The following is a 22597-nucleotide window of genomic DNA, read 5'->3' on the forward strand; positions in this document are numbered from 1 at the left end:
GTTCTGTTCTTGAGTCGCCGAGCTGTCGCGTTAGTTAAAGCTGCTTTCACTACTCAATACCCTTGCTTTTAGTTATTGCTAAAGAACACCATGAAAAATTGTAAACAACAGCGACTTCTAAAATATTATAGTATGTCCACTAATGAAGTAATCTGTTTTACAAGTAGCCTATACCTGGCAACTTCCTGTCGTTCACAGAGGCAAACTATTGATGTTGTCCGGCGACATAACACTGAAATGTTTCAATGGGAATCTTCACAGAGCAGGCAGAATAACTCAGACCACAGGTGGATGCGCCTATCTCCCTCCTGTCACCTCACGATGACCGTTTTAATTTTACATTTGCAGCCCGGTAGGCTGCGCTGTGCTTACCTACTGCTCCACGCCTCCCCGGTCCTGCTCCAGCACTGAAACAGATTGAGAGCACATTGCTGTGCGGAGGGAACAACTAGCTACGCGGGTCGCTGCTGCTGGACAGATCCAAACGTGCGCTGAACTTCTATGGATACTTCAAAGTAGCTAGAATTTTACAAAACGGATTTAGAACACTGCAGAGGGTACGTATTGTTGACGTTCTGTATAACATATTTAGCGTTTAGTTAACCTTTTTCTCTGGGAAATGCACAGTTGTACCTCGCTAGCAAGTGTTTAATCTGCTAACGTACTGCACGAGAGTACGGGAGCAAGAATCGAGAATGGCTAAACGCTTAAAATGAAAGTGTTGCTTGAAATCTATCTACAAGTTTCACAAAGCCATGTGTTGGTAGGGTACATGCGATTTTGAGGCATGTATTAAATATTAACCACTACAGTGGCTAGATTGCTAGCTAGTCACCGCGGTCTGTCCTGTCTTTTCGCGTACGGTTTTTTGGTAAATCAATGCATGTGGTCGCCAGCATGCATTCTGTCCAAATTATGTGCAGCGACAAACAGAAAAACTGGTAGAATTCACACACGTGCAATGTTTATAGAAAGTTTTTTGGAAAAAAAAAACATTGTCTTCTGTTAATCTTTGTTTCGAAGTGGTCTCTTTTTATGGCGCAGTCTGGTAGTTAGGTGGCAATGCAGACAGATTACTGGCAAATGTTATAATGTAGCAAAAAGCCAGCTACAGCAGGCGGTGATGGTTAACTAACTATACAACAGTTATGATAAAAATTGCTGCCTATAAATCTTGTAGCTAACTAAATCATTGCCTGCATCCTGCATGGGGCATATCAAGTTGGCTTACTACTGGAACTTCAATGTGGGGTAGCTTGCTAACAGCCAGGAAGCATGATAAAAAAGCGATTTAAAGTTATAGCAAAATTTCAATTACAATAGACACTGAAGCTCAGCACACTGGCTGTCACGTTATTTTTATTTTTATTTTTTGCCACCGCTCGAGTCATTCTGCGGAATCCAGGATTCAGGCGCTGCGCGCGATACTGGGGATCCCAGAAAACTGAAAATAATAACCTGAAACAAATCACATTTGGGGAGCTTTGGAAAATATTCGTTTTTTGAGAGGCAGTTACATATAGTTGTCCTCTGCATTTCTATGGTTCGATGGTAACATTTTACAGGCACGGAGTCTGTATGCTGTATCACTGCTCGCCATATCTAAAGCTCCACAGATGAACGCGTTGCACAGTTATTGATTTTTTTTATGTTTAAGATTATTGACCGGGCGTTATGTATTAATTCCGTAATTTCATGTCTGCTGAAAATGTGCTTCCTATAATATGAAACAGCATCTCGTATGTGCGTCTGCTAGTTAGATAGCCATTAAGATAGCTATTAGCTACTATAACTTGCTATAATAACATAATGTGAACGTGCGCGACAGGCTCGCTTCTTTTCAGTGTGATTAGCTCTTTCATTTGAACGAAAAACTGCCGTGTGCGAAACTGATTATGAATGCAATCTCGGGTGTTTCTGTGCCTGACAGCAGTGCAACTTGCACAAGCTACCAAAGCAGTGTGTAGGGATGGCGTGATGGACGTTAGTTTTAAGTGGGATGACATGATTGCCATTGCAGCCAGGTAAAATTTTCGACTTGCTGACTTGAGTTGTTTTTTTCAGTAGCATACTGTGCGCATCGTGAAGCGGCGACAATCATTTTTATTCTTTCTTATCTAGGCACAGCCATGGCACAGCACTTTTTCCACATAACCCGGAGCGTGATAGCTATTGCGCACATTTATGTATAGGCATGTATGAAATGTCTATGACATACTAACGATTTGCTGCAAGTTTGTGCGGGGCTCACTCCACTGTTAAGAAATACACTCTTTGTTTTGGAGATGATATTCGTTGATGCCCCGTCATGCAAGTATTTGATATGCAAATGCAGATTTGAATCCCTGGGAAGTTATCTTATATATATATATATATATATATATATATATATATATATATATATATAGGGGTCGTTTGGAATTATGCAGAGCGTTAATCAAGGAAATTTACATTTGTTTCATAGGCCTAACCACAGCTGTTAATTAGCGCGCAGTTTTCTTACATAATATCTGCAATGCAAATTCAGCGGCACCGGGAAATATAGCCTATTTCGTGTTGATCGGTGTCATGCTGTTGACTATTGATTGATTTTCCGCTCTGGCAGAGTACACAGGCCTTCCTAAACTAGTCAGCTTGCCAAACAGCTGTCTGCTAAGCATTGTGATGTTAGTGATATTTGAGAATTTTTTCCACCTGCTCACTCTGTAATTTAATATTTTCACTCCATCTTGCCTGGCTTGTATGTTTATCTTGTACTTAAGGACATACACTTTTCAGATTCCTGGCTCGTGCAAGCATTTCTGCAGGTCAAGTTGACCACCAGATGCAGGTCTACTTCCTCCAATTCCTTTCTTCCAGATCCACTCCCTTTGCTCTGTGGGCTCCCTCAGAGCAGTATATTATCTGTGCCAAATACGGGGCCCTGTGAGGCACACAAACTTTTTCAGTAAGGGGAACCGTTAGGTCTCTTTATCCCCCTGTGTTTGTGCAATTGTTCTCCCCTCCTGAGCTGGAATGCCCTTGAATGCTGTCACAGTGTAAGGACCCCTTCTGCCCCGCCCTTCACTCTCTCTCTCTCACTCACACACACACACACACACACACACACACACACACACACTGTGCCTCTCCCTCCCTCTCTCTCTGGGGAGGACTGAGGCTCAGCGGGTGGCTGTACAGTGAATGCCTTTCTCCAGCTCTGTGTGCACTTCTGTGAAGGACCGCGGTGGAACAGCCTCTTTGAGTGGCAGGGGGTCCCATGCTGGCAGGTCATCAGGATGCAGGGCAGATGCTGTTTTTTTTTAAGTGTGTGGTTTGATGGGGGATGGGAGGGGGGCTTTAACAGAACTGTGCTTAACAGCTAAGGGGTGTGAATCTTGCCTCTCTCTGAAGTGTGAATGCCAATATGGTGCTCCTGGAAAGCCTTTAGGGTACTGCAATTAGTAAAAGCCTCTGAGTTAATAAACATATTCTTTTTTATCTTGTGTGATGACTGAGAAAGCATGGCATAATTTGTGACATCATCCACGTGCCAGTCAGGATAACTGCCATATGTTTTTCGCTGGTCTGTTTTCTGGGTGATTGCATCAGTTGTTGTGATAATACAGTATGCCACTAGCACCAGTTGCTGTATTTTGCACTTTTGCACTTAGCAAGCTCCAATTCTGAGAAAGATGTGTTAAGTCCCTTCCCTTGCTCTGTTCAGTTTATAAGCCCAGTTGACTTTGCTGCTAAATTAATCTCCCAAAGGGAAGGAAGGTCATTCTGAGTGACACGGGGCAGACATTGGCATGACTGTCTTGAGATTTTTTTGAAGATGGGAACATGTATTAGTAATGTGCATGTTCAAACAGGCAAGCAACAATGATCAGAGAGGTGAGGAGGCATGGGGATGTTATAGAACTGACATATAGATGCCCACTTTTCATGGAAAGAACCAAGACAAATTTGTAATGGAGCAGCTGGACAGGTGTGCTTCTTAGGCTTTAATATGAGAAATCGAAAAAATGTACTTAATTTGTTAATGTCTGGTGTAATTAACATCTCATGCACAGGAATGCTGTAACTTCAGTGCAGTGCTTGTGCGTATATGTCCCACAGTCATTGTAGATGTGCCCTTGCTAGTGTTGGGTTGACCTCAGTATGGGCTAAAGAAATACATATTTTCAGGTGAAGTGAAGTGTTATGTAAGCGAATTGGGTGTGCTAATAGATTTGTAATGCAGTAGTCAGACAAAACCAGACGTAGTATCATAGTGAAAACACGGCGTGGGACTGTAGTGAGCTGACTGGTATCGTCACTAATTGTATCTCATCAAATATCTGTTATGTTTTATAAATATCAGTTAAAAAGCCGTGGCGTTACATGCTTGTCTTCTGGTCTTTGTTCGATGACTGATGCTCTGTTTTGTTGCCCTGTTTGTGTATAGGTATAAGCTTATTTGCAAAGAAGAGTTTAATTTAAGAATCAGAATATATTGTGCAGGGAATATTTTCCCCCAAGTTAATTGACTTTTGGACAGAGAAGCAGTGTACCTTACAATCTCAGAGGACAGTTCCGTTTAAATAATGATTCCTAAATTATATTAACTGTGCAACAATTATTCAGAAGTAATGACTTATGTCAGCGGATGTAATAGCTTGGGAGAAAATGAATGGGAACACTGAAGGGATGTTTTTGCACACACTGGCAGTTTATTTCATCGCTGTTGGAAATGTGTGCGCATGCATGCTTGCCAGTGTGTAAACAGGCTTTATTCTGCTTTACTAAGTTAATTAAAGATTGTGATGCAATTATATCTGTAGGCAAACGGAGGGTTCTGGAGAGGTGGTGTGTGTGTGTGTGTGTGTGTGTGTGTGTGTGTGTGTGTGTATTTGTATGTGTGTAAGTGGGTGTAGAAGTTGGGGGCAGCTATCATGGACACAACTCAATTAAAACCGAGACTGAATGCATATGCGTCAACCAATGCATTGCAAAAGAAGATTAGTATTAAGTTTTAATGTTTATGAAATGTTGTTTATAGACAGTGGGTGGGGAAATAATTAGGGAAAAAACACTAAAAGCTGTAATATTGGTGCATGTCTGTCCTGCCTTGAAGCACCCTCTGCCAGCTTGATCCTATCTTGTCACAAAGAAGGCGAGGGCTGGTAGATGGCTATTGATTTAGCTTTCACAGGCTAGATTTACGTCCCTGAGTGGATTTTAGTACCTCAGCAGACAGTGGCATAGCTCCAGGTCAGCAGGTCAGAAGCTCCGTCACCCTTGAGATTTCTTGTTGTTACGTACAGCTCTGTGTAACCAATGACAAAGCAATGTTAGATGATGTGGTGATTTAGGATTGCCACTCCCCCATTTTTCATCATAAATGGGTAGGTATCTGGTTTCTTTCTTAAGAAATACATGAGGTCATTTTTTTTGCAGCGATTGCATAAGAAATTGCCTTACCTTTTTCTCCTGGTTAATTTGCTGATTTTAAATTTCTCAAGACAGCGTTAAGACTATGTAAGCTCAGGATTATGAATAATTGTAAATGTTCTACATGAGAGCGTGTTGGGAGAATGAAGTACATTTCATTTTGTTGCTTAGTCAAATTACTAATTAGCTTTGATCTAGCTTTCAAATTTTCAACAATAAATTTTGCTGCTTGTACTAAAAAAATGGCAAGGGCTATGATTTTCCAAAATAGTTCTTTTCTCTTGAGTGAGCACAAATTAGGAAGACTTCTATGAAAAAAGCATGAGGCAGCTGTGCTGAATATCAACTTTTCTTGACTGTCTCTATGGTACTTTCATTCTGGCATCACTGAGCTCTTCACCAGCTGTACTGAGTGGCAGCAGAAGAAAAAACCCTCTGCATTTCATAACATTCAGCCCGCAGATGTGAAAATGCCAAACCATTGTTTAAGAAAAGTGTAATTTCGGTCTCCACGTGAGCACTCTGCTCCAGGCCATAACAAATGGTTCTTGTTTGAGCGGGGTTGGTTCAGCGCGATGATGCACTGTTTGGTAAACGCGGACTGACTTGTGCTCTTTTCTGCCAAACTGAACCCAATTGTTTTGCAATCAAGTCAATCACCAGCATCCATTCTTTTGTGCGCGGATCATAGAGCCGTTACATTTTGATAGATGTCGTTAGGTTGCCTAGAGGTCTTGCTTTTGGGAAAAAGGAAAACTGTCTATATGTTTTAAATGCAGAGTTTTGTCAGTAGCTTTTTAGAACAGGGTTTGATGAGTTTTTTTTGTTCTGAACATAATCTAGCCAAGAGCTCCAGTGAATCTATTACTTAGGCTCAGACTTCCCATTCAGTTAGTATGTTTTTAAATTGGAAAAATTGGTGGTGCTCGTGTTTCATAGCTCTTTTCTGTTGCTGTTTTAGGCATGTAAACTGTTGGTTCATGTGGGATGGTTTGCAGATTTAATGTTGGGTGCGAAACATTGGACTGATCCTGGCGTGACGACAGCGGGGGGGCAGATAATGGTTTCAGAATGACTCAGAGGGAACCTGCTGGGTGTCTGGGGGGGTCATCTCGGCTATATTCCCCATCCCCATGCCAGTCCGGATGCCTGCGGACGAGGTGCCAATACAGCGAGGATGCTGTGAAGCTCTCGGAGAGCTGCATCCCACGCTCGTGGAGAACATGTTCAAGCTCCCCGAGCGTATGCTGCTTCAGCATCCGCCCCAGCACAAGCTGATTGCCTGTTTGAGTGGGTGCAAGATTGGGCGTTTTTCAAAGTACCTTGATCTCCATAAACAAAAGAGAATGAATAGTGTTTGGGTTTCTTGGCGCAGGTTGGAGTCCTCTATTTATTTCAGCGGTAATGGGTTTTAGTGCAATATTATTGTAGTGTTAACTGCAAGTTCCATCAGTCCCCCCCCCCATTAGATTGTGATCTCCCAGGAACATCTGAAATATCAGACTGAAAGCTGTGAAAGAGACTTTCTGCTGCATTGTTGTTCTGTGGCTGTGCTTGAGATCGTTTTGATACCTGACAGAGACAGAGATACCATTTTTTGACAGGGACAGAAAATGCCCTGGTGCAGGCAGGCTTGCTGTGAGAACAGAGCTGTTTTCTGTGGGGTAACACACACAGTTAAGAATTGTGGAGGCAAGCCAATGAGAAGGAAAAAAAATAGGTGGAATAAAGATTTTTACAGATTACATTTTTTTTCACTTATTTTTCCTGCCACATTATTCTGTGAATTTAAATTGAATTTAAAACTTGATGTCGTGCTTTTTTCCACAAGCCAGGCTAGATGCAGTACTGCCTTTTTTCATAATACAAAAATAGTCCGAAATCATTAAAGCAGTTTGTCATGTAACACTTACACTGTCTTAATGAGTATAGACAAAAATTAGCTGTTGTGTTGTCAGTAGAGATTCTGCAGTTTCGCAAGGTTGTAGTGATCAATTATGATCTCACAGCTACACAACTTAAGTTCTACACATAATGTTGTATGTGTGATCTTTTAAGTTCTTTCATTATTAATACCTGCTTGAATTTGCTTTTCAACTGTTAAACACTCTTTTATTTTATATTTGTTTTGGGAAAAAAAGGGAAATTAGATCTTCAATTTAATTCATGTGTAAATATTGCAGTATATGGTTACACCACAGTTAATGAACACTGAACATATGCTTAACAAGTGTATAACGTGTAATGAAATCTGTTACTTTAAATAGGGGGAGCTAGGTAGCTAAGGTAGGCACGTTGGCTGTGTGGAAGCCGGACAAGTGACAGAAAGCAACAACTGAAATAGGGATTCTGATGTCTGTTGTGCTAAACACTAGGGGATAACTCTAATACAACAGATCTGAAGGTGCATCATCCCACTGAGCATCTTCAAGAAAACAGTGCAGTTTCATATAGTGTGCATTGAAGAGGCAAACCCACAACACAACTGTCTATGTGCCACTCATTTTCAGAAATGGGCCTAGCTTGCAACACGGCCACAGAAATAACATGTGAGACAGTGAAACTTATTGCAATCAGCCATGTTCTGTAATAGTTGACTTGATTTTCTGCCACTTTATCAAATATATTTAACTGCGGCCCATGCCACAGCAGGCTGTTTCTCACCTAAAAACGCTTTTCAAACAGTGTAATATGTTCACGTCCATCCATTCACTTTGAAATAACTTTCCAGCAGTGAGCTTTATAAAAGATGTACGGACCTGTCTCTTGTGTCTGTGCTCTGTCCTTCAGTGGCTCAGACACAGCCAGGGCCGTTTCAGTTGCACATCTTTGAAAAATCGAAACTCCAAGTAATGAAATCACCTGAACACGAGCTCTTTTTTTACTTACAAATGCATTCAGATACTAACTTTCTAGAAGAATGACACAGAGTTAATAAAAGGGACTGTATGAAAGGGATCTGTGAAGTACAGTAAGTAAATTTGTTCAACATGATTTTTTATGTTACATTTTGTTAGTGTAACTCTCCTTATGTTTTATATCCACTTGCTTCCTCTGTGGCAGCTGATCCACTTTAATGAACTGGTTATGAAATAACTAGGGAGCTGAAAGTAGAGATTATAGAAATGTTTTCATTTGAAGCTTAATTGAAGATTTTATAGTTCATAATCTTTTTTCATAATCATTATCTTTCTTGCATTTCTTGCTATTTACTAACCTTGCTTAAGTTATTTTGTTTCTGAGAATGACACAGCTATCAGGGAATTTAGAATTTTCTGGTATCTGTATAAAAAGCATTATCGCTGAAGTATTGGTATCAGTATTGTTAGATATAGTTGGGTGAATCGGTGTCAACCCTGATGATCTCTGTTGGTGTAACACTATAAATTAGGTTAACAGTTCCGTTCCTGGTACTGACAGAGGCAGGGGGACACCATCACAATCACAGTCTTGGCTCAAATCACGTAAAAATTACTGAGGACAAAAGCTTTTTCGTTAATGGCAGGTGATACCAACTGACAGCCGTGAGGGGTTTTTTTGGACTTACCTGCCTCCCATGCAGTCAGGTCACACCCCCGTGTCACTCATCATCACTCTCATTAGCGAGAAGGAATAAAGTCAGACCTTCCCCGCTGGATATCGAATTACCCTGCTACGCTGCAGATGTCGCTACCTCTCAACCCGCTCCTGCTCGCCTCTGTGTTTCAGATTACCCGTGACCCACGTCTCTTGTTTTGACGGCCGACGTCTCACTCTGGCTCTCTAATAAGGAATGGAGCTGGGAGCCTGTTCCCCCTAGTACCTTCCGCCCCGTTCTCACGGGTCGTGAAATGAATCGGATTGGGGAGTCAGGAGAGGAACAGGAAGGACCTGCTGAGCTCAGGGCGCCATTTTAATCAGGCCCCCGAAGGTAAAAGCCGGCACAGGCTGACACCGATAACGGTAATTACACTTGGCCTTGTCTCCCCGGTCCACCCTCTGCAGGACCGTACTGTACGAGACCGCGAGCGGCTGTGGACACTCTCGATAATGAGAAAAACACACTAGCCGCCGACACCCCACCCCCACCAGGCCCTCTGTTCATTTGCTCATGATAGAAATGAGACCCTACAAATGGGTCTGGCAGAGAATGACCCGGCAGAGTGAGCGTCTTTAGACCATGCTATCAGTGTTATTAAAGCAGGGGGAGACAGGCAGGGGGCCAGATGGATTAGAATGCCACACATGCTCGGAAAAGCCACCAGTGGTGGTCTGCGGAATGACAGATTGTTAGCTGCCGCCCTGGTATTGCTGGTGTAAGGGGAACGTCTGCCATTTGCAAAGTTTCTTTTTTTATCTTGCATGCATGCTGAGAAAAATAATGCTATGTGGTCTTGTGGCGAGAACTTTGCACGAGAAGCCAATTGTCGGTAAGTGTGGACAAAATGAGAAAATGCTGAGGCTGGTTTTATAGCTACAAGATACATCCCTCTCCACAGCTTTGAAGGGAAATAACTGGTGTTTTGTGTTTTGTTTGGTTTTATATTGTTTTTTTTTTGTCTGGAGTGCCTGATTGAGGAAAGTATCAGCCTTGGTCGAAACAACAACAGTCAAACCTGAAAGAGACTTTTAGAAAAAGAGATGAGAGGAACACAAGTAAATAAATAAATAAACTTCAGGCAGGAGCAGCAGATATAAACTCCACTCTTGCGCGTCTGTTGGTTTGGAGGGCCAGATATCTCCTGCGTGTTTGATGTTTTTGCTTTTATTCTTTTACCCCCTTACTTCGAGATTTTTTACTGATCTGCTGTAGTTGAAGATGCTTGTGGCACATATCCTGTATTTGTGGCTGACACTGTAGCTTGCCAAGAGCTTAGCTCTGTTAACTTGGAAATTGTGGCCACGGCAACTGATACCAAACTCTGAACTCAGCAGCAGGAACAAGGAAAGAGATTTTTTTTCCAATTTTGCAAAATAATAAGGTATCCTGAATGCATTCTTTCAGATCAGATATCTGCAGTTAACCTGTTTTCTAGATGTCAGTTCAGGTAGCGCTTAAAAAAGTGATCGTGGTTAGGCTTAATCACTTGGGTGTATTTAAGGTGCTTTTTTAAAATTCACCATTTCAAAAGCAGGGTTGTTGAGAAAGAGGCATTATTATTCAAGTTCTGACAATATATTTGTGCCTGCAATATACCCTGTTGGTCATAGTTCAAAATAGCTAGTAAACAATTTTTTTCCTTCTGACCAAGTACCGGTAGCCATGACAGCCGTGTCCGCAGGGCAGCGAGGCGTTGTGGAGCTGTGTGCCAGTCAGAGTGAGACGGGCACAGAAGAGAGCACTCTCAGGTTAAATTACTCCCTGGATGAGAGGCTCACCTCCCTGGGAAATGCATCCCGGCACAGCGCAGTGCATTACACAGCCCTCCCGACACGCATTGTTCATGCCCACCCCAAGGTATCGCCTTCTTCTCCTCCACTTATCTGATCTCTCCCAGCGCATTTCTCAGGAAAACTAACACCACAAGAGGAGGAACTTAAGCGGTACTCCACGTGAAGTCTGGCTGACTTGGTGCGGTGAATTCTGGGTAAACCACAGTAGTGAGTATTTGTATGAGTTCCATTTCTTGACGGGGATGAAGCCATCTTGAAGTCTGCAGTGTGGTGTAGTGGTAGGCACCAGGGTCATAACCCAAAGGTTTCTGGTTCTACTCCCAGATGGGGCACTGCTGTTATATGTTTGGGTAAGCTACCTAACCCAGTGTAAATATCCAGCTGTGTAAATGTTCAACATGTTCAAACGTGTTAAAATTATGTAATAGTAAGCTGTGTTAGTCACTTTCAGTAAAAGGGTCTGCTAAGCAGATGTGGTCTAATGACTTAAAATCATAAGTTTAAATGGTACAAGTCACTGAATCGAATCAACACAATCAGTGCCCTTTATTTCATCACCTGCTGTCGTTGTTATGCAGTAGCCTGAAGGATTAGGTTTGTTTGCTTATCAAAATGCTTTCATTTTTTCAGGTTCATATTGCTTTTCTGTTTTAAAAGCAAATGCCTCAATTTTGTCTACTTTAGATGAGTTGCACGGTATTGCCTGACACAAATGGATAGAGATGCTGCTGTAGCCAGATATGTATAAAACCCTTTTATAGGATGAATTCTGTGCATTGAAGGAAATGTTTTCCCAGGTGGAGTCCCCCACTTGGAAAAAGATGCTTCTATCTCGTGAATCCACTGCAGTGGTAAGAAACCTAGGCAATACCGGCGCTGTATCCCCTGAATGTTAGCAGCCTCGTCCTGCGTCTCCTTCTTTTTCAACATCGGGTTGTTTTTATCCCTCCCACTGCCTGCTCCCTCTCTGCAGAGATGATATTCATGCATGAACCTCTGTGCTTTGATGTGCGCTCCACTGCTTTGCCTTTTGGTGAAACAGTGGCTTAGAGTGCACCTCTCTGCTGTGATGGCAGTGGTGCCGTGCGCCGCCTGGAACCTGGGATCGGCCTCTGATGCAGAAACGCTGCTTGGGAGCGTGTTTTGCGAGGAGCGTAATTGAATCTGTAAAGTTGAGTACACAGCTTTAGGCAGAGTAATGTCGGTCATGCTTCCTCACAAAGCAGCAGCGCTGGGATTGCGAACTTATTCACTTGTTTTTGTTTGATGACATTGGTGCGGCTAAATAACCTCCTGCTTTTAGCACATTTGAACTTTAAAAACATGACCACATTTGTGCACCTGGCAGGTGGCTGAAATTAGATGCGGTGAACATTCCCATTTCTTCACATTTAAAATTCATTTTGGAGGGTATTTGCTGTAGTGCTTCAGTGAGGGGTTGGAACATCCAGTCATGTTTTAGTGAAAAGTTTGAATGATTGAATTGACTGAAGCCTTTCCCTATACAGTTTATGTGTCCTTGTTACAGTTTTCATGTCAATGTGTCAGCATAGTAAAAAAAAGCCTTGCATGCAGTGGTCTGTTGAGTTGAGTTATAGTTGTGTGGTCATGACCTATGGTGATGTGGTGATGACTTCATGGAATAGCAAAATAGAGGCACAGCTCAGCAAACAGCGAGGTCACCTTCAGAGCTGGAGAGGAGCGTGTGTCACTGACTGGCAATGCAGTGATCAGACCTCCTTTCAATAAATGGAAGTTACACCAGCCAGAGTGTTTTGCTAGCATGATCCCTCTTTAACTAAAAAGGCGATGAAAAACCTGGAAGCTTACCGCTTGCATTTTGAAGTGCCTGTGTTTGGCAGTGTCACAGAGAAGTCATTTGCATTTGCATTTGAAAGCATTTGACCTTCATTCTGCTTCTTACCGTGGACATTTTTGACATTTATATATTCTGTAGGGATGAAAACCCTGTTTGTTTGCATCCCCAGTCCTTATTTAACATTGCAGAGTCTCTTGGACAGATGCTGCACTTCCATAGGTCCCTAGCTACTGGGCGGGGGCAGCAGTGCCAGACATCCTGAATCTAAATTGCAAAACGCTTGAGATATCCCCCCTCAAGGAGAACTTTGAGCAGTGGGGATGACAAGACAGCAGCACAGAGGCACTCACATGGATCATGACCTTGGGCAAAATTCAGACTTGTTTTTTAACAAGATACATGGGGCCAGGGTAACCAGATGTGACCCAGTCATTACTGACAGCATCTAACAGTGGCTTGGGGGTGCAATATTATATATATACTCTGGCAGTTATCTGGAAATGTCTGGAAATGCAGCATCTCTGTTGCCTTTTTGATGTGGAAGCAGTATTTTGTGGCTGTTAGGTCCTCTCTTCTTCTGGACTGGGCAGGCATGTCCTGGCCCTGGCTGTTGATCGGGGGGAGGTGTATTTTGTCTTGGCTGTGCAGAAGAGATGCCATGGTGCATAGCAGCTCCTGATTCTGCAAAGGCTAAACCCAGGCGCCGTATCCTGAGGTGAGAGCCTGGTACCGTGGTAACTGAACAAATGTCTGCCGGTTCCTCTCCCTGAGCCAATATTTCCCATGACGCTTTGATACTGCCGTTGGCTCACAAGGAATTCAGAGACTCTTTGGCAACCGGGAACTGGGCTGCCCCACTGAATCTTGAAAAAGCATATATCCACTCACCTGACTGACTACTTTTGACTGACAGTTGGGCTGTCAGTCGAATCCATTGCTTGGCTTTTAAAAAAATTTTTTCCAGGTTTATTATTTTCCTGAATGCTTTGTCATATTCACGGTTTGTAAACATGACCGATATTTGTGATGAAATAGAAGTGAGCAGCCCTAATACTGAGAGGTGGTTTGACTGCTGATTTGTGCTACGGTGCTGGAAGAGCTTAAGAACACCCCTGAGGAAGCGCTGTGGTACTGCACCGCACCATGCGGTCGACCGGCTGCACATGACTGAGGAAACAAGCCAGGCCTCAGAGGGCCTCGCACTCATCCTCCATTACTGCCTGAGCTGTGACGGCGTGGAGCAAGCAGCGTAAAGTTCACTCTGTTTTGTAAATAAGGATCAAGTGAAGCCAGTCACATAGAACTTGCAGATTGGTTTGACCGCGTACGCTGCCGTTGATTGCTGAAAGAGGTTTGCCATTTGAATGAGGCGGCAGAGGTTTCTGATTTCAGTATCAAGTCCGTTCCCTGTGCTGGAAAAAAAGCTGACATTAAAATTGAATGACATTCAAGGCCTAGCCTTTCTCTGGGGAATTCAAACAGATTCCAGTGCTAATGAGATGTGCACTTTGTCACAGGGAGATACTGTACACAGAAGGTTAGGGTACAAGTGAATTAATACATAGAGACATTATGTGATTACATTTCAACTGGAAAAAAAGGAAAGGGCTACCCTTTCAGCAAAAACAATTTACAAGCTGTGGTGAAGGAAGAAATCCCTTCCCGTGGTGTCACAGCTGATAGTCATGGGTAAAATCCAACCACAGAAAGGGAAGCATATAAGTGAGATATAAAGAAATATGAAAAATTGGTTTCAGATTGTTCCAAACACTGGCTTGCATTTCTTGCCTTTAGGTGCCTCTCCGATTTACAGACTGTTTAAGTAACACCTTCTGCAGGCAGGAGCAGACAAGTTCTGTCTGTGGAATAAACACTCTGTAGCCAGGTTTATTTCATGCAGTGCTCTTAACAAAGGAAGTATCACAAAGCCAACAGAGTGCACTTCATAGAAACACTGTGTGTATATAGCAGATACAACTGGTGGAATTGTGGAACTGGCCTTTGGAAACCGAAGTTCTGCTTTTGAACAAAAGTGAACATTCCAAAAATCGATTGGGAATTTCAAAATGGAATCGTGTTGTGTCCGCAGCTGCATTAGTTAATGCATTTGAACTAACGTGATACGAGTTAAATAGGAAGCACTGTTCAATCATTTAAACCAATAAAGTGAGGAGGGGGGACATGCATATTGATTGAGATTTTGCTTCATTATACAGAAACCCAAATTAATTAACTGTAACTCGTCTGTGCTTGGTGCGAAGCCTCTTCAGCACTGATGCAATTAGCACATTGTCATGAATGTGAGTGTGCAGAAATGCGCTTGACTTACTTCAGAATGACTGATTGCCTGGTCATGTAAGAGGAAGTGAATAGTCAATCGCAAAAGATGGTGCTTCAGCCTCTTTAAAAACTTTGCAAGGTTTGTTCCCAGGAGAAGTTCATTAACTACTGTTTAATTATAGTTACTTCATTACTTCATTTAGCATGTATTACTGGAAGTGTGTCACTGGTTAAATTTTGAACAAAATTGAACATGGAAATTGCAGTCAAAGATTTGAAAATGGATGTAATGTAAATGGAAGTAATGTTCCTAAATTAGTTATCAAATGACCAATTTTCTCCTGAGAGGAGGAGAAAGCACAAGAACAATGGCAGAAGAGGGAGCTCATAGGCCCCCATGTAGTAAGTGTTGAATTTCAGTCTTGCAATGGCATTATATTAGTTCAGCCCACACCGAGGCGTAGGAACCACAAATACAGCGTCCGAACTAGGGTAGTATAGCTATGGATAAAGTGCATGCTTCTACCATTAAAAGGCTGAAGTCTTTTAATATGGTAAAATCCGAATCTGGATTTCAGTTATTAAGATATCTGAGATTTCTATGCAAGGTAACACAAGTCAGCCAGTAATTTCAGGGACCTGGAACTAAGTGGCATTGGCTGCAGCTTTTGATATTTTTTAGGCGGAGCAGGTAGCCTGCTGCCTGAGACTGCAAGGGTCAGGCAGGATTTTATGGAATAATGAACTTAATGACCTTGCTCAGGTATGACGGAGCAAGCCCATTTACTGCTTTGTAAGGCGCTAAATTTTGAAGGACTGCATGGTGTTTAATAGGGAGCCACTGCATGTGACAGGTGATATGTGGTAGGACATTTCTGTTTGATAAAGGTCCAGCACTACCCTCTACCCCTTGTGTTCAGGCTAGACTTTTATTGCCTGAGACAGATGTGCATGTGCGTGCATATGCAATAGTAGCAGCCAGGCCTTGGGGTGTGGGTCAGTGGAGCGGTGTGGTGTCACTCCTTCCCCCCGCTCCCTGAGAGGGGAGGGTTTAGTAACACAGTTGGCCAAAAGGAACAGGATCTAATGGGCACTTGCAGAATCACCCTTCATCTTGCCCGGCTCCCTGCATTATTCATTCAAACGAAAAGGGCTCTGAAAGCACCGGTCATGTCTGCCTGCTTCTCCCTTCCTATTCTGACTGTAGACTGTGGTTCCAGTGGGCTTTGTGTTTAACACTGTATGTCGTCCATTGCATTATTGATTTGTTATCAGACAGACGGTGCTTGTAGTTGACTTGGATGTTGTATTGCACTCTGATATGGTACCAGGTGTGGCCACTGTGTTGGGTGGTGATTGGTTCAGACAGGAGCAAATAGAACCTAATTAAAATTTGGTCAGTTTATTTCCCTTTAAGAGGGTAAATAATGCTCAAAGTCACAAATATAAGTAAACTGGGATTATAACCTATATCCTGGGATAATATGTGGCTGCCTTAGGTGGTTTGTTGAGTGAAAAGTTGTGCCCAGTGACTGTGTCTATGTATCTCCTTGTAGATTATGGTTTCATGCACTTTATTCCAATGTTAACCTGAATTTTCAAGTGTTATGACATGAGCCATGCATTCTATTACCATAACCAAAATAAAACAGTTTTCTGATTATGAGAAATCTGAATAAGGCATGAGGAATATTCCTCTATGCAGGTTATGCATAGTAACCTACATAAATAAATTTAGAGGTACTTTCACAGCCGTGAGCAATAATAGATATTAATTCATACAGATTTATTTTCCGGTTATCTTATTTGGGGCATTTTTTACTTTGAGAGTGGGAATATTGCTCCTTGGAGCACATAAGCAGACCCACCCTTTTTGATTTACAGAGTCCCTGTAGCCATCACTGGGAGGCAATGTATGGAGCCTGTGATCTGAGGAATGTAGTGGGTCTGTTTAAATCTCCCTGGAATTGCACATGCTTCTTGAACAGTATGTACTGACTTATAATTTACCAGTTGATAACCTTGCCTTCACAGAGTGCGTACACAGCTTTATTCATTCAGCACATGTATGTATCCCAACTGATTTGCAATCGTAGGGTACTCTGGTCAGCATCCCAGGTTGCAGAGGACAGTGTTGGCGAATGTCGCAAGTGCACACGCTGTGGCTTCACGAAGTTTTATAACCCCCTCCATCATTTGAGATGAAATGTATAATGAAATTGTGTAATGAGTTTGGAGGCATATATTAAGTTTTCTTTCCACTCTGTATCTGTACATACCACCAATACAGCGGTCCCCACAGTCCATTGCTGGCTGGGCACTTTTATCCAGTTTCTACAAGTATTTCAATGTGCCACAAATGGCAGATTGTGGCAGAACAGCAAAATGCCCATGTTCCTTTTCCTCTCACTGTTGTCTGCCATTGTTGAGTATATTAATCAGAATGATTGGTCACAATAGGCTATTTAGCAAGAGGAACACAAGATAATACAAAAGCAAGCATCTTCTGAGCTGTTTTTCCGTGTAAGACAGGGTTTTTCCAAGTTGCAGTGTTCATACTGGAGACAGTGATTAGCATGTTTGGAGGAATATTAGTGTGGGTCGTATTTCATGGCGCATGTAAACAGATTATTCAGATTATGACTGTATCCAGGGTAAGGGCCATTACCCAGAATCCTCTGGGCATGTAAATATAGTTGTTGTCATTTGTTCCATAGGCGTTTGCTCATATGGGGCTCATATGGAGCTGGCAATTACCAACACCTGCACTGATCAACAATGCGCTTCAGGTTTGAGGCGAGGCAAGGCCTGCTGTCCAAGGTCCTGATGGTCTCTCGGGCTTTGGATTGAGAGCAGAAATGTCCGGCAGTGGCAAAAAGATGAGAGAGCAACATTCTCTTTTCTTACACTGTTCGTTCTGGCCTTCACAATCGCATTCATACTGCATGGGTTTTATTTAATGGACAAATTGGGGTTAGAGCCTCAAGCGCAACCCATCCAAAATTCATACCCACAATCTTCAGGCCCACACTCCACACTGCAGCACACATTCTTTTCTGCTCCAATGCATTTATCCATGCGTTACATACCATATGTTGCACTGTGCACTGGGGACCTGTTTTATTTAAGTTAAAAAAAGAGAGATGCATCAGCTTTCTGTTTCCACTTAGCGGTTAACAAAGCGGTAGTCTGTGTCTCCACAGGCTGAACATGGAGGCACCTCAGCTATTTTTCACTTTGAATATTTTTTAGGTAGGTGTCCATTTCGCAAAATGTTTGGATATGCATTCGTGGAGAGCAGTCATAAAACATGAATGCATTAGCAGGCTTTAATGTATTATGCATCGCAGTGTCTGAAGTGGCAGAATCCGTGGATGATCGCAGACCCTGTGTGATCCGCACCATCAGAGAGCCTCACAGGAGTCTCTCTGATGGAGTGCTATGCTGTGTGGACAGCTGCTCATGTGCCTTTGTCAATCATTTCTTCAGCAGGCCCATCCAGCCAGTCAGAGTGGCCTCTGCTTGTTTGGGTGGGGTGTTTCCCATTGTACGAGTGAAGAATTTAGACTCTTGTTACATAATACAACTGGGGACACCATGTGCATCTCTTAATGAATACTGAAACAATAAGGTGCATGTTATGATTAGAGCTCTATTCCTCTCCATATTACTTTGCTTAAAATAGCTAAAGTAATAATGCAAGTAACCAGCACCTGAAGCAGTGCCATTTAGCAAAATTATATCTTCTAAAACCAAACAGGCTTCAGATAGCTGCTATTAAAATGCATGCTTGGGATTATGAATAAATGACTGGAGTTCAGTAAGCTTTGATCTGAATCAGAACACACTTTTCTCTGCTTCACGCTGTGAGAGTGGCTGTAGTCATGCATACTAACTTAGAAAGAGCACGTTTCAAGTGTTACTATCATTGGTACTGACGTATTAAGGCATAGGAGGTAAATTCAGATATTGTACACAGTGTATGTTTTACTTACTACTCAATCACATGCTATTATTGATCTTCAATGAAAAGCCCTGCCAAAAAGCTCTGAACGTTCAAAGTTTTACAAGTTTTAGCTGACTATACAATATAAGATGCAGTCCCCATTATTGTGTGTTCCATTCAATTTTTTCAATAATTTTAGCTGGGAATGAACTGAAAGTAATATTTTTAGAAAAACATATGGTCTTAGGCGAAGTTACTTGATACCATTGTTCATTTTAATGCGTAAAACAAATGCTGTCTATAAATCTGTTCAATTACAGAAGACGCAATCATGTCAACAGCGCTTGAGTTAAACTTGCCAGTGCTCTCTGCCATATTTGCCATTGTTTAAATAGAAATGTGGAAAAATCTCATTATTCTCGGCCTTCATGTTTCGATTACCCCGCAGACGTGTTTTGTTCTGAGTGATTGTCGGACTGTTGTTGACACCACATATTTTACCTCAGTGTTTGGGAGAGACTGCAGCTCCGCTCTGACAGGAGCTCTCCAGGGACCGGTCTCCAGCAAATCTGGTTTCAGTGCGGTTTGCTTTACATCACCGGTGTGGTGGGGCACTTCCACTATCGCCCTCTCATAAGCCGGCTGAAGAAATGCGACGTCTAGACTTAGCTGGAAGTGTTTCTGCTGCACGGCGAGCGGCCTGTGATTCTCATGCGAGTTCTCTGATATTTCCACCTGGCTTGTGTCAATCATCTCAGCCAGCCCAGCCGCCCAGCATTTGGGTCGGGTCAGGGGAACTGCGACGTGATTATGAACGTTTTTGGTGAGGAGGGGTTGGGGGGAGGGGGGGAGGACTGGGCATGTGGCTCTCATGTCTCAGTGACTTAACCTCTAATAATACAGCTGTTAAAGCCATTGTGTGCTTGCCCGACATCCATTTTGATATCAGTGTGTTTTCATTGCTTTTATTGTAATATTAAGGCCTTTATCACAATGTCTTTTGTTCCAGTGTTTAATACACCAAATACAAGCCCTCCCCCACCCCCAATTTGCCCCCCCCACAACAACACACTCTCTGTTTCCCCATGATTAATGAATTCCCACGCATGTTTTATTAATTTATTTAGCATTAATGAGGAGACACAAAATCCTTTGCTGACAGACACTTTCTTGAAAATGCTTTGCTCCTATGAATACCCACATTCTTTCTGCATGCTGGTGTTTGTCTGTTGGATTCCAGTGACGCTTCGTCCATTATTTACTGTTATTGCAGTTGGCAATAAGGCTTCACATGCCTCCCAGGCACTTGGTCCTCCGGTATAAGGCTGCCAATGTGGTCCAGTCCATGAGTGGTATTCGAAACTATGCCAGGACAACCCTATTTATAACAAGGAACTTCATTCCAAAGAAAAGAAAGAAAGGTATTACCGTTGCCTTTTCTGAAAAAAAAAGACAAAAAGGCAAACAGAAAAATAACGGTTGGTTTGCTGTTCCCTCCCCCAGGGATTTTTTTCGTTGATTCAAAGCGAATGGCTTTCCCTAAACGGTGCTCCAAATGCTTCAGAACTGCTGTTAGAGCACATTATTCATTGTATGTGTGTGTGTATGTGTGTTATGTGTGTGTGTGTGTGTGTGTGTGTGTGTGTGTGTGTGTGTGTGTGTGTGTGTATGTGTGTAAAATCTACATTTCCTCTGTTTGACTGAAAGTTCTCCCTTTAAAGGATGCGTTTTTGGGTGTTTGTGTTTTTGAAGGAGTAAAAATGCTCATCATTGGAACTAATGAGTTTCAGACCCCTCTGCCTCCTTGCCCCTGTGAAGTGCTGGTGGCGTAACTCAGAGGGAGCGGCGCTCTTGCCACAGAGCAAATTGGCTTGCTGGTTACTACGGCCCATTTCTTCCAGCTACTGGGTTTTTCTCAGATTATTACACCGAAGTGAGGAATTAAATGGAGTCAGTTCTGTGTTTGTCTGTGGCCATTAGAGACTCTGTAAAATATTGGAAAAATTAAATGCTGATGCAGAAAACAGCCATGTACAGCCCTAGCTATGAAATACTCCTTTGGAGTATTTTACAGTTAGGCCTGTACATGTGGAGTTTTGGGGGGGGTGTCCATCTCATGCTGAAACAGTTGGGTGGGACTCCCTCACACCGGGAACAGGTGTGTTCCGGAAGGAATCCTCCTGAACATTCCGCACTGGCGTGCAGACAGAACCTGCTGTCCACTCTGAAGGGGGTGTGTGTGCTTTCAGGGCCTGGCGTTCTGGGCTTCTCCAATAAAGCGCTGTTACTTCAGCTGCTCATGTTTATCGGAGGAACCACTGTCTCAATCCCTGGACCCGTCGAAAGCCAGACGGGTCTGTTGCCGTTTCTGTAAATCCTGTCCCACTCTTTTTGAGGGCCCAAAGGGTCTTTGAAAACCCATTCTGTTGTTTATTTGTTCATTGGATGGCCTAATAGAGCTCACAGTAGCAGCCTTGCACATTCTTCTGCCTTCTGTGCAGCTTGATTTGCGCTGGAGCAGGTGAAACATCTAAGCACCTTGAGCCAGTCCCTTTCTCAAGGGTACAACATCAGTGGAATTTTAACCAGCAACTCTTAGGCCGGAGTCTGGCACACTTACCACTAACCACACTATGCTACACAATGGAAACATTCCTTACAATTCCGCATTTTGTCAGCTGTAAATTGTACTATGCTGTACCTTGTCCCTTGCCTCTAGAGCTGCGCAGCAGTTGCGGTGTTCGCAACAACTTTGTGTTGGCATACAGAAATTAACATACTCTTATAAGCAGTCATTTGCTGCAGCAGATAAAGAGTTGAGGAAATGCCTCTCATTTTCTTTTTCCTTCTCTTTCTTAGCAGACGTGCGTAATCCTCCTTTACTGCATGCAAATAAAAAAAAAAAAAACATATGGGCGTGCTGGCTGGGAGTTCAACACAGTGGTCCTGCATCTTCAGGCTATGCCAGTAACATAAGCTTAATCTGTAAGCAAGCAGACTTTCACCAGTTTTATACATGCTGGCACCCGCCCTGGCGTGAAGCTTGCTCTTTTCTTCTCTGCATTAACAGATTTTTTTTCACTTTAAACTCAGTCCATGAGAAGACCATCACTGTTTCTTTGCTATTTTGTGAATCCGTGCACAGCTGAACAACCCAGGCTGCAGATATGTCTCTGGGAGCATGAGGAATTCAGTCTGAGCGATCCAAGGAGCTTTGAAAGTATAAAACAGAAGAGTAGGAAGTTGGGGGCAGGAAGTGTTGGTACTGTGGCCGCAGTGATTGACATTGGTTCAGTAGCATGATTTTTGACTGTCAGAAGGCTGCCTTGGGTTCCGACGGCCTCTGAGGAGCGGACTTTTTATAAACACGTGCATTATAGAGGTTGTGAGCCCGTTTATTGTGGTTTGGATGATGAAGACACTGGTTGTAATTGCATTTTTGGACACTTTCCAGTTGTGTCAGGATCTCGTTTGTGGGTGGCTGCAGCAGTAAAGTAAAACATCAAAACATATAAGCTGACAAACTGAACATGATGTCACCCTGACTGCACACCTATCTACTCCATGCTGAGCAGCAAGTAGCATGTATGTGTTCATGTAAAGTGATACTCTGTGCAGTCATTAGCTGACCAAAAATAATTGATTGGTTCAATGTAACCTGTATCCTCAGGTATCTTTGTGGACATGGACACACACACACACACACACACACACACACACACACACACACACAGACACACCCAGACACAAATATTTGTACATCC

At 42.8% G+C, this 22597-nt stretch overlaps 1 protein-coding gene across 1 annotated transcript in view; it reads left to right on the forward strand.

Moving 5' to 3' along the window:
- The first annotated feature begins 459 nt into the window (after positions 1 to 459).
- fat3a (FAT atypical cadherin 3a) overlaps positions 460 to 22597 on the forward strand; it is a 187466-nt gene continuing 165328 nt past the window's right edge. Inside the window, exon 1 of the mRNA XM_036536092.1 lies at positions 460 to 557. The gene's annotated coding sequence lies outside the window, so the exon portion shown is untranslated. The remainder of the gene's footprint in view (positions 558 to 22597) is intronic.

Source organism: Megalops cyprinoides, chromosome 9, assembly GCF_013368585.1.
Source record: "Megalops cyprinoides isolate fMegCyp1 chromosome 9, fMegCyp1.pri, whole genome shotgun sequence".
In the NCBI taxonomy this organism is placed as follows: Eukaryota; Metazoa; Chordata; class Actinopteri; order Elopiformes; family Megalopidae; genus Megalops; species Megalops cyprinoides.